Raw genomic sequence first — 13,136 nt, forward strand, 5'->3', positions numbered from 1 at the left:
ACTGTATGGCAAAATATTTCAGTTGTTATTATTCTCATGTATGCTAGGGAAGCTGGGCTAGAATAAATTATTGTTACGTGAGTGCATAAATGATTTGGAAGCCATACACAGAAAGTAGTTCTCAATGATATACCATTAAGTGCAGTTCTGCAAGTTTTTTTCCTTGTTCTGCTGCTATTCAGTATTCTTTCTGACAGCTTGGATGAAAGGTTAGGAATTACACTTAATAAATTCATAGATCAGAACATGCCTGTTGGAAGCAAGGCAATTGAAAATTACCTTGATAAAGTAGCAGAGTAGCCTAGAAAATATCAGGTTTCCAGCAGTTACATTAGAGCAAATGGAGAATTGTACATGTGGCTCAATGTAGTCAGCTGCACATAAATGCAGATGGAAAACAGCTGCCCAAGCACCCATTGTGCAGAAAATGCATCTATCATAGTGATCCCAAACTGAACATGCACCAGTGATGTTGTGCTACTGCAAACAGGGCCAGTGCTAATGTGGGTTATAGAAAGGGGAGTAATAACACATAAAATGTAATTATTTTGCTCTACTCGGCACTGATAAGGCCTCAGTGGCAGAGCTTTATTCACTTGCAGAAACCACAGCTCATATGGGATCCAGCAAGAGAGCAAGCTGGGCTCAAAGATCTAAACCACATGGGCCTTCAAGGAAAGGTTGAAGGGTTGTTTAGTCTAGAGATGAGAGGAGGAAAGGAAGACATGATAGCTGCTTTCATATAACAATGGGGTGACCCTAAAGAGGAAGGGATTTAGCTGTCCTGTATGCTGTCTGTACAGAAAAGCAGTAATAGGCTTAGATCTCAACAAGGATGGTTTAGTTTAAGCGTCAGAGGAAAACGAAACTGGCAAGGAAAAGTGGAGCTCTGGCATAGGTTGTGTAGGAGAAGTTCATGGAATCTTCCACCTTGCAGATGTTTTTTAGGTTAAATGTTTTTCTAACCTATTTTTGTAGGTTAGACAAACATCAGCAGGCATGGCATAGATCAAATCACCTGCTAGCTCTCTTCCTTTAGTGCTTTCTATCTATGTGATAAGGATAATAATTATACATGCAAATTATTGTTTAATGTGGATATCTCCACAAAATTTCAGGGTCTATAACAAAAAATTTTAAACTAGTTCAGGAATTTATTGCATGGTGTCTGTATTTACGTTAGATTGAAGCAATTATACTTTTTCTATTTTTGCCCATGTTAGTATTGATTGAAAATTACTATGGTCTGATGGCTTTGTGAATAGTCTTTGTGAAATATATAGGTGAACATAGTCAGATACCTGTGGTAGGATACAAAGCACTCACTGCTAGCCGTGAGAGAGTTTGGTCTTTAGTCTGTTTATAGTCCATGGAAAAGAAACAGATTGACACCTTTTAGAGATTACCTAAGGAGTGGGTGAATTACCCTCCAAAGGTACCTCTGCCTCTCCTTCTGCCTATTCTGCAGGAAACATATATTGGAGGCATATTCTTGGTCTTACCTTTTTCCTTTAGTCTGTGCTTGAACTTTCACTCTCTGGAAAAATAACTGGCAGGAAATCAGAGTAGATTTCCTTGGGTTCAGCGAAGCCCATTCAGTGAGTCATTTATGGAGGATTTATAGCTGTTAGGATTAATAGTTGCTGTCAATACATAATGGACATAGCCAATGTGTATTAGAGAGACACCAAACTTGCATAAACCGTGTATTATTCTGTTGGATGCTTACTTGTTAATTGTTTATTAATCCTGTAAATTGCTTACGCTGTATCATGTGTACAGTGTGTGAGAGACAGTACAGAACTTTCAGCCAGAAAATCTGCTATACAAAATTATGCTTTACAGAGATAATATTTTAATTAAGATTTTAAAGTACTAAGCTATCGGGCACTGAAAGGGAAAATTAGTAATACTTTAAAATAATGGTATGTTTAATCCTGGGTAATATTTTAGGAACTATGCAGTGTGAGACACCTTTCTCCCTCATAAGCATCCTGTGGCTAACAGAGAGACTGTAAACTTTATCCCAAATCTGTTATTTAAGAAACATTTGCTATTGCCTGGTAAAAAAAAAGAAAAAGAAGAAAGTCTCATCTCATTTATAGGGCATTTTAAAAATTGGAATTGCGCTCCAGCAACCAGTGATGACTAGTTATTGTTCCTTTTGTCAACAGGCAAGATGAAGGAGGTTCTGGCAGCTTACCAGGTCCGGGGCTCTGCAGAGTTAAGTGAGAAGTGCGCCCATGTTCTAGCATGCATCACATCGCATCTTGGGTCTGAAGTGCCAGAAGGATCCCAGCGCTGCAGACTGAGACGGCTCTGAGCACCTCAGTACCCCGTTTCTGACAGAACCCAGGGATGGCAAACGTACATATCAGTATTACCTGTCTGGGGCAGGTTTAATTTTATAAATTAAACCCATAAACTCTGTGAGTTTCTAGACCATATTTCTGCTATTGAGGATGATCTGCTCAGATGAACAGTTTTGCATCCATCGGAGGGACAGGTTCTTCTGCTGGACCAGAAGATGACAGTGGGCTCTATCTTGTAACTAATACCATTTGTAGCATCTCCTAGTGCAAGTAATTGAAGAACAGGTTACAAGAAAATCCTGTAGGGAATAAGACATGCTTTGTTTTAATCTACAGATTTTAAGAAATGTTTTGTTTTTTTTAAAGAGAACCACTTTTACAGAACACTAAGTGTGCAGTCTATGTGCAGCTCTTCACTGTGGCTATCTGTATTCCAGAGATGATGAATTCCCTGTGAGACACCTGAACCTTTTCAGATTTGTGATGAATTCTTAAATTATGAGAGTACAAGAAAAACTAGGCGGGAAAAGTCCCAGGGCTTTTATTAGACTAGATGTCTACAATTACTTCCTGCTGGTGTCCTGAAAGGAGGAGGAGAGGACAGGAAGTAGGAATGAAATACAAAAAAATTACAATGCATTTCTTTTTTTCCATATGCATCTATCCGAATGTGTGTTTGATCTAATAGCCAAGGGGAAAGAAACAGCTAAGTTAGCTGAGACCTCACATGAAAGGTCTGCATTTTTGGGCAGTATTTGCTAATTTTGTCTCTTGAATAGCTATAGGAAAGAAAGAATATGTATACGCCCCACCGTATGTGAAAAGTACATCCTTGCCATTCCTTTATTTATTTTTGCTCTTTTAAAAATTAAAGTGCCAGTTACTTGGAATGCTGTAGTCTGTGGTCTCTTTACATTTGTTTAGTGAGATCCTTTCAGCAAGATCATACCCATTATAGTGTAACTGCATGGTGACCACAGCTTTGGGCCTGTATAATAAAGATCTAAATTCAAAATTTTATTTCTCATCATTTTCTCTATTTTTATGTTGTATCTGCCAGTCTTTGATTGGAATCCCACTTACTGCTGATCACTGTTTAGAACAATTTAGAATTGACAAAAAATGTTAGAGGAAGGCGTTTGTACCTTTGGACGTTGTTCTCCTTTGTATCAATCTTTACACAGGTCAGTAGGCAGAGGGATAGAAAATGTTAGCAAATCAGTAGTGATGCTTAAATTCAATTTGCACATGAGGCCCCAGGGCAATAAGGAGATCAGGCTCTTTACATCCTGTATTTAAGGCCATACTAAAGTATTGACATCTGGTTTCTATTAATTAGTAATCCTGGAAAGGTATGGGAGGAAAAAGCTGCAGAAAAGCTGAGTCTAAGCTGGCTTTGATTTGCTGCGTGTGTCATACATTGCGCTGAATATACGTACATCAGAATTTAAAACCCAATTAGACTCTTTTTCCTTCCTCCTCCTTCTTCAATGACAAAATTTTAAACTATAAAAAATGTTATTCATGTAGCAATTAAGTTTATGTGAGCAAAGACTGCATTTCAAATATTAATGTGGTCCTCACAAGGCTGCGCTAGCTATGCTGCACTGTAGGCAGGGTTTTCAGGCATAGTGCTGATGCTATAATTAGCTTATAGCAAACAGAGCATCCTTAACCTTTGGAACCTGTTAGTACAGCATCCCTCTTATCCTGCATCTTCTGTAGTTACTTATGGATGGCAGAGTGCTGACTGCTGCGAAGTACACACCAGAGTGTTTCACCATGAGTGAGGGCAGACAAGAGCATCCCAGTGCATTTTCCTGATCAGTCTGAGCTATTTAAGGCAGTGCTCCTACTCACAAGGGGCAGTCCTGTCTTCCCCTTCTGCCTCACTCACCCCTTCCCTCTACCTCCCTGGAAGAGCTGCACACCTATGAGGCTTCCTGGTCTGACTGAAAACATCCCCATGTAAGAGTTAGCTCTTGTGCTGGCTCTGACGCTATGGAAAGGCTGGGAACAACCAACAGTTTATCAGCAGTTACTGATGGAGGAACCATGCCTTCAGGTGCCTCTAACTGTTGATTAACTAATCCTATTACCTAAACTTTCTATTTAAGCATATTGCTTTCATATGGCTAAGAAGTATTCCTTGATTCAGTAACGTTGCAAATTAAATAAAGCACTGGAAATTAATTAAATCCATAGATTTAATTATAACACCTTTAAAATTACCTGTGCAGTGGCAGTATGTGAGTAACCACAAAAATACACTGTTATGAGACGAATACATACTTGCCATTCAAATTACTCTGAAGACCAAAACTTTTTCAGAAAAACAAGTAAAATCTGTGTGCCGCAGCAGTACCAGGGCAGCATAAGCCTCCTGTGCGAGCAGACCTGTAGCTGTTGATGAGGTATATGCTCAGAATGCGGCCGGATGGACCCTCCAGAGCTGTAGATGCTTGAGCTTGACCGTGGCACCATTTGAATTTGAATGTCAAAATGACTTGCCCCGAGATCAGGGACTGTTTTGGAGAAACAGCCTTTTGTCTGTACTATACAGGGGGCTGCTGGAAGCTTGACTGTCCTGTTGGGTGAGCTTTTCTGACAAAACGTGTGACTGCTGCCCATCTGTTGAAGGAGCGATTATAAAACAAAACACAGCAAAACAGGCAAACCTCCCAGCACTCCAGTTAGGGCAGAGGTTGGAGTTTTTTGTTCTTCGGCTGAATTCCCCTTTGAGAAGCCTCCCAGTGCTTCCCCTTGGCATCTGGACAAGCTCTCCTTTGTGAAAGGACATGAATATGGAGAGACCTGCAGTGCACCCGTCTCTTCAGCCAGCTTCAAAGGAAAGTTTCACAAGTCATTCTTTTCTGGCAACTTTAAACATCCGAACTGGGGCAGTGCTGGCTTTACAAACAGTATTAGTTGACTTTGGTGACTTGGAGCAATTCAGTGTTTGCACAATTAGAACAAGTACTTGGACTATACACGGACTGTGTAGCTTAGCAGGCAAGAGTGTTGCTTTTGCTGACTGAATATAATGTGAATATGTAGTTTACATTCAAATAAGATGGTCTTAATTCCTTAGCAGACAATAATCCATTCCAAGAAAAGAACATCTGTCCAGGAGCCAGACCTGAAATAAATAGCAGTGTAGAGACAAGTCTTTTGTCCAGCATTGTTTGGGTATTAGACATCTAAGAAGCAGTTGACTCTCCAGGTCACAGCTGGCGTTCTGTTGACAGAGTAAGAGCATGTCTCTGCTACAGCTGTGACTGTAGTTCTGTTCCTACTGCCAGTCTGCATCACTGCGATAGCATGGGCTTCTATAAATACCAGCTTGCTTTAGATTACTTACAGTAACATTGCCTTAGTTTTGAATTGTGTGTGTGTACATGCAGCTGTTGATCCATCATATTCACGCAAGGGAAAACCCAGCAGTGGCTATCATATTGTCATTTATCTCAAAAAAGCCCAAGTTTTTTTAAGAAATTATGACCATATTTCATAAGCAATAATCTATCTTATTTTTTTTAAATTCTGTTGCAACCTCCATATAGGAATCTCCAAATACTTGCCAAATACTAAATAAGAGAGTTTCACAGAAGTTTCCAGGCAGCATACATTTTATTCTAATGTATAAGTAGATAAGCCAAGTCTCTGGAGAGCTAAGTAACCACACTTGCTGCACAGCAATTAAAAATGTACAAAACTAGTGATAAATATGTAAGAAAATCAACATCATTAACAGTTATTGGCGTGATTTTTCTCATTCCCTGTTGTGCTTGCCTTCTAAGCTAAGGAAAGCTCCTCTGTTAGCAGCGTCACCTCAGCTCTGTACCTGTCCCCTCTCCATCCTGCAAGAAACAATTACATTGTATTACTTCACCTGATAATCTTAACTGCCACACACAATCGCTGTGAAGGGTCACCTTTCGACTTTGTGTTGGGTTACTTCTTGACCAGTTTCAAGGCTGTCTTCTTCTCTGTCATGGCTGCCACTTTTTCCTCCTAATAAATGATGCTCTTGAGGTAATGTCTGGTTTTGAAGTTAGTCTTTGCTGATGAAGTCAGAGGGAGAGAACATGTTCCTGGCTACGTTATAAAGAAGGAGGGTTTCTGTGGTGTGAACAAGTCCCTCAGTAGGTGGTGATGTGCAGCCACTCTGGGTGTTGAATATGAGGTGCAGAGTTAATGAAATACTGACAGTCAGTCATGACTTTATTTCCCATATGTTGTCACTGTTTTCTTAAACCCCACTGCAGAGCTGGAAGTTGAAGTGATGGGCAGAATTAACAGCACTCATAAAGGCAGATAGCAAACTTGACTGGGAAACCCCTGTCCTTACAAAGAACTCCCCATGCAATTACTTAGGTTAAAAGAGGCAAGGCAGCCAGGCATGCTCTCTCAAACAAACTTAAAACATGGACTGGTGAAGTCAGAAGATTGCAAGGCAGCACTGAAAATGGAGCATGTGCTGTTCACAGCAGTTCTGCTTTTCACAGAGGCTTCCTATTGCCAGCACAGGTCTTTAAAAGACTTTCTTCCTTTTTGTTACTCCTGCTAAGGATAAACAGAAAATATTTTTATCAACTTTAAAAGAAAAATGAGTGTAAAAAAAGCATTGTCAATATTCTGACATTCTTAAAGCAATAAATAAACATTCCCAAGGAGTGTGGTGGATTCACTGTCCGGGAGAATACTTAAGTGAAGCTTCGTAGTCATTCAAAGGGTGGCAATGTCCCCATGCAGGCAGAAGCATTGTGCTTGACATGGGGACTGTTGCTGACATGTGCTCTGTGGAGGGTTATGAAGACCTCAGACCTAGTGATCTAAATGACCCCAAGCTCCCTGTTATTTAATCCCATCACCTTTCACAGCTACCACCCTCACTTTACTCCAGTGCTCACTTTGTATATATGCACTAGGGAGTTCATGCTGTGTCTCCATGGGAAGCTGGAAGTGCAGAGCTCTAAAACAGCAGAGCAAGTTAGAAAAATAGCAATTTCAGTTGTACCTGTGGTAGTCAGCTGAACAATATTTTTCTTAAAATCCTAACTATGTAAGTTCAGAGTGAATAAAGCCCCAGACTCTTATTTAGGCACAAAGCTCCCTATTAAATCCAGTTAAACTGGAAAATGAGAAATGGAGTATTCAAAACTGTGTTACTTATCTCCTTCAGTAAAGTTCTGGAAGCTGGCCAAAACCAGGAAAGTGTTTACTTATTTGTGAACAAGAGGTTTGGTTTTGAAAAACAGCCCAAAATATATGTGTGAGATACAGGTCAGGTTCTTATGAAAGTGCTATAAAACATTTCTGTTAGTCTTGCTTTTGCTGTGACACTGAAGTGTCCTGCACAATACAGATTTGGATGGTTTCAGGAATTCTCCTCCCAACAGCCTTGTTTATAGCAGCTGGATTTCTAACCGATAACCTTCACAAGGCCCAGACTAGGATTTGCTCTTTGGTTTATTTTGGTTTTGTTATTATTGTTTGTAAACAAAAGAACCACAAAATAAAAGTCAGAAGGTAAAAGTGAGTCCAGGTAAGCTAAAACAGAGACCTTTGTGGTTTCCAGCTAAGAGTTCCTGTCTGATGCCACATGTACCCCCCACTCCCCAGCAGTGGGTATATTCAGCAACTAATTAGAGATGTTCTCTCTGATGAAAGCCCTGCCCTGCACAAAATCCTGATGATGCTACATGGCCAATGTGATGTTCTAAGCACCTTGGCTTTCTTTAGCTTGAGTAAAAACTGAAGCACTTGCAGACCTGAAGTAGTCGGCTTTCTGACAGTTTCAAGCCAGAGCTTGACAAAGATGGGGCCTGTTACTTGTGTTTGCTGAAAGAGCTCCTTTGCACAGCGGGGGAAGCAGGAACAGCCTCTAGTGTAAAGAAAAGCATCCCCACAGAGTTTGAACAATGATTGTCATCTGTATCTGGAAGACATTCAAACGAAATAAAACATCTTTTTCTTTTTTTAATTATTATTTTTTAGAGTGTGTCTTCTGTACATGAGCCAGTGCTGTTTCCGTGGGCGTTCTCACAGCTTCTCTGTATTTATCACAGTGACAGTAAGAGAAAGACTTGTTAGCATGGCTTTGAAATTGTCAAAATTTCTTCACTCAGTATTGCAGCTTAACTTCACATAACTGACTTCAAGTTCTGTTACAATAAGAGCATGGAATTTACTTAGCTGTTAACGTTATCTGTGAAGAGAAAGATACTCCTATTCCAGCTCCACTTCTCAGTCAGTTTCACAATCGACTTTTGCAGGGGCTACTGGAGCAGTGATTCGTTGTGAAGGGCAGTCCATCCCATACCATCTCCATTAGATTTCCCAGAAATCAGAATTTATAAAATACAGTTAATGATGAGGCTCCATTTTTTGTGCTGTCATTGACCTTTTCTGTGCTTGTTTTTAAGATTTTCCAACCCAGAGATAGTGGTGGTTTTTTTGTTGCTTTTTTTTTTCTTTTTCCCTCTTTATTCATAGGCATAAATTCTGGAGCTTCAGGAACTCTAAGCAACATATAATAGGAGATGAATCAAAACAGTCTTGGAAAGCTTCATGTTCCATGGCAGAGGCAATAAGTAACAAAGCCTATACATAGCAAATTAGTCGTGTAATGAATTTCCTGGGCCTTTCTTATACATAATCATAGAATCATAGAATCGTTAGGGTTGGAAAGGACCTTAAGATCATGTAGTTCCAACCCCCTGCCGTGGGCAGGGACACCCTACACTAAATCATATCACCCAAGGCCTCGTCCAATCTGGCCTTGAACACTGCCAGGGATGGAGCATTCACAGCCTCCCTGGATAACCTGTTCCAGTGCCTCACCACCCTAACAGGAAAGAATTTCCTTCTTATATCCAATCTAAACTTCCCCTGTTTAAGTTTTAACCCGTTACCCCTTGTCCTGTTACTACAGTCTCTAATGAAGAGTCTCTCTCCAGCATCCCTATAGGCCCCCTAATCACTTTGTTGTCTCTTCCCATCATAGTATCATAGTACAGAGCACGTGCCTACACTGCTTTGCAGGATATATTTGTGCTAAGAATTACAGACTGAATTCCTGTAATTCAATTGTCTCTTAATGTCCATGGCAAAACTTGCACAAGCTTCTGTGTGACCAAGCCTTGGCTCAGAATGGTAAATATTTATCAGTGCACAGCAGAGACATCACATGCTATGCAGAAAATCATGGTTCTTTGCCATGTACTGGAGCTTGTGCCTATATCATGGTGACATCCCTGTGTGACTGAACTTGCTGTGAGCCAGTGTAGACATAGAAATTCAAGGGAGAAAAGAATGTCCTTCGATGATGAAGACATCCATGTCATGTGAGTCTGTTCAGCAACATATCAGGTTCTTTACTCACTGAAGTCAATGAGAATCAGTTAGTCCTAAATATTCAAGGCTAGAAACACCATAACCCAAAAGAAACAAGAAGCAAGCATGGAAATACAGAATGGCACAATACATTTTCTTAAATAAATTCATTTCTACTCTTTCAAAAACCCCAAAGGAAAATTCAGATACCATAAGCTCCCAGTGGTTCCAGGGGCACACTAGGCTCTGAGGCCAAACAAGAGCTCTCGTGCCCCTAAAATTCCTGGTCTCTAGTCAAGAACAATAGAAAAAATAATAGAAACACCTGAAGAGCAGTTAAAAGATGAAGTCTTTTCAGCAGAGGTAGCACTTCAAATGATGAATGCTGCCATTCAGGTTTGGAAAGGCAACTTCAAAGTCAGTGATGTGTTTACCTGGCTTGGTCCCCTGTGGGTCTTTCCTCCCATCCTTGCTGTGTTTCTATTTGTGCACAGGAAAGGTAAACCCATGCTCTCAGTCATGGTCATGCAATGAAGTTGAATTCCATGACTAGTTTTGCTTCGTTATAATGAGTGCCGCTGATGCTGGCAATGTTGGTCAGTGCTTTGTGGCAAAGCTGTGCACATCCTTTCAGGGCAGTTTGCCGCAGCAGAGCCAGGATAAGTGTGTGGCCACCTTTGATCTGGTGATGCACACTCACAGCAAAACAGCTGCCAAGGTCCACGGTAAATCAAGGAGGAATATCTGAGGTCAGAACTCCAGCAGCACAGCAAAGCATTCTGGTGTAGACAGCTACCGACCTGCTGCAGCTGGGAAGTGTGGATCATGCAGCTTTCAAATGCAGATGAATAGGGCCTTGTAATAAAACTTAACTTCAGTCTTAGGCTCTTCAGTTTTTAAATACAGATTCTTTGCCATTCCCTTTGCTACCACATGCCCAGTTACATATAATTCCAGTCAGCCTAATGCTTTTCATCCATCTTCTTAAAAAGCCCAGGTTGTTAGGACCCCTTTTATATTTATTTAATCTTTTTAAGTATCGCACATGCTTTGAGTGTGCTTTTTCATGGCAGCTTTATGTTCTGACAGGTGAGTACTGTATCTTAGATGGGTTTAAGAGCAGCAGTTGGCCATGTTTCACACTTTGTATCAGCAAAGTCTTCCTAGGGCAGCTTGTGCCCCCTGGTCAAGGCAGGGTGGTGGAGGGTGTCTTCCTTTCCCTGCTGCAGCACTTGCCACCCTTTCTGCTGTGGCCCATGGCTGGAGTGGCAGGTCCCCTGTGCTGGGCCCAGGGGCAGGAGACATGTCCTGATGGACTTACCAGGAGTTAAAAAGGGCTGAGGCAGAACCCGAGAGCTGGGTTGTTGCCACTGCAGACTCCAGACAGGAGGGGTCTTTGGCAGCATTCCTGGGGTTCCACGTGAAGGCAAAGGGAGCCAATTACTAGCTAAATGTAATTATATACTCACTCGAAGTTTAGACAAGACAGAGTAACTGATTGCAGTACTTGGGGGACTTGAATAAAAAGAACTCTCAAAAGAGCTCTTACTCAGAAGCAAGGACTGTTTGCCCAACTACGTTTTCCTTCTGTCCCATGTAAATCTAGCACATTTTTTTCCCCGTGCGCTGTTAAATCTTTTCAGCCTTTCGGAATCAGAGGGGCTTTAGGCCTCTTTTGCTTTCCCTTTACTTTTTCCTGGCTCATTTTCCCTTACATGCAGGGTGGCCCCGGGTGTGCAGCGCCACTTACGAGCGGCTCATTTCCCCACATCACTAGCAGGGCTCCGGCTCTCCCCTGGTTCCTGCCGAGAGTGGCAAGGGCTGGAGAAAGACCCCCGCAACCTGCGGCAGCTTTTCCCCGCAGCCACCACAGGAGGGAGCCCTTGGCGTTCCGGGGGCCGCCGCCCGGGACCGGGACCGGGATGGGGACCGGAGGCGCTCCGTTCCGGGTAACGGGGGAATGCGCCGGCTGTGGGCTGAAGCGGGTGTTGGTGATTTCTGTCCGTGCCCGCAAAGCTGCGCTTTCCCATTCGAAACAATTAAAAGCGAAGTCAATTAAAAGCGAAAAATGCAATCTGGGGGGTCAGGGATTTATAACCGGTTTTGCCCTTCAGAGGTCTGGGTGCACCCAGGGGGTTACTGCTTTCATACTCCAGCCCACTCACACCCTTCCCCTATTATTTGAGGAAGCCTTTCACACAGCAACAGGGAAGAAAAAAAATATTGAAGACATAAACAGAGAAATGTCATTTTGAGTGTGGCCCTATATTTTTACAGCCCAGTCCATCACTACTTCCATGGGAAATGACATATCCTCCCTCCTGCAATGACCATTGTCAGTTTTATTGCAGAAATTTTCTACATTCAGCTGCGCTGGAGCCCATCTACAGGCTGCCCAGCAGAAAGGAAACACCCGCATGTGTCTCTGCACACTGAAGCTGGGTCTGGGGATTAGCAACTAATTAAGAGATTAACTTTTATGCCTGGGCACTGGAGCATTCGCAGCATTTGCTACCTGACCCAGCCTGTGTGCCTGGCCACGAAGGAATGGCTCAGTGCCGAGCCCAAAAGCAGGTAAACTAGCCTGGCACTTTCCATAGCCTACCTGGGCACCCTGTCAGCACCTGGCTTCAAGTTTTGTTTCTCAAACTCAGTGTGGGAGCTTGCTAGTGTGAACAGAGCAATGGAGGTGTGGAGGTGCTTTCTAGCAGGACAGCTTCACCCAAGCATAGCTGTGCATGGACACTGCTGCTACTGGTTCTCTTACATCTAAGCAGCACAGTCAGAACTGACTTGGCACTGTGCTGTGCAGATGTAGCTTGACAGATCCTATTTTGACCAGACCTCCATATGGTGAAAAAATTGAATGTAGCTGCCCAATAAAGAGTTGAAATGACCTTTGAGGCGCTTTGTAATGGAAGAAAGACTGAGAAGGGATGTGAAGCCAAATTCTTCACCTACCAACTCGCTAAGATGCCACAAAATTTTGCAGTGATTGCAGAGCACACAAACACGCAGTATTTGAGAATGAGCAAAGATGTTCCCTGAAGAGAGGGCTATGGATGCGTGTAGAGAACTTTTATTGCCTCCTTGCTGTCTTTGTGAAAAGTCAGAGATGGGGAACTGTGAAGGGAGTTACAGTACACAGCTGGGCACACTGGGAAAAGAAAAAATTACTTGCCCAGAAGAGTAACCACATCTCTTCTTCACACAGCATGGGGACCTTGATGCTTGGAGAAGTCAGTGTGCATATTCAAACCAGGCAGGCTGTAATGTGAGCAGTGAAAGAAAGTGCTGCAGTCAGGCAGAGGCTGAGGAATGTAGGTTCCCTGGCATACTGGTTAGCAACTGTCTGTGTTTTCAGGCAAGATTCAATCCAAAGATGGATTGAAGTAACAGACTGCTCTATTTGATTGTAGAAGGAGATGAGGGAAACACAGAAAAACGGACAAGGAGATCTCTTATAACTCAGCCAGAATAGAAGGA

General features: G+C 42.2%; 1 protein-coding gene across 4 annotated transcripts in view; it reads left to right on the plus strand.

The window, feature by feature from the left end:
- The window catches only part of SCAF8 (SR-related CTD associated factor 8), a 94,299-nt gene extending 90,972 nt beyond the window's left edge, over nucleotides 1-3,327 (plus strand). For all 4 annotated transcript variants that reach the window (XR_009968923.1, XR_009968925.1, XR_009968924.1 and 1 more), the window contains one exon: nucleotides 2,175-3,327. The gene's annotated coding sequence lies outside the window, so the exon portion shown is untranslated. The remainder of the gene's footprint in view (nucleotides 1-2,174) is intronic.
- Nucleotides 3,328-13,136: the final 9,809 nt, after the last annotated feature.

The sequence above is a fragment of the Pezoporus occidentalis genome, unplaced genomic scaffold, assembly GCF_034315485.1.
Source record: "Pezoporus occidentalis ecotype Australia unplaced genomic scaffold, CSIRO_AGI_Poc_V1 ctg67, whole genome shotgun sequence".
In the NCBI taxonomy this organism is placed as follows: Eukaryota; Metazoa; Chordata; class Aves; order Psittaciformes; family Psittacidae; genus Pezoporus; species Pezoporus occidentalis.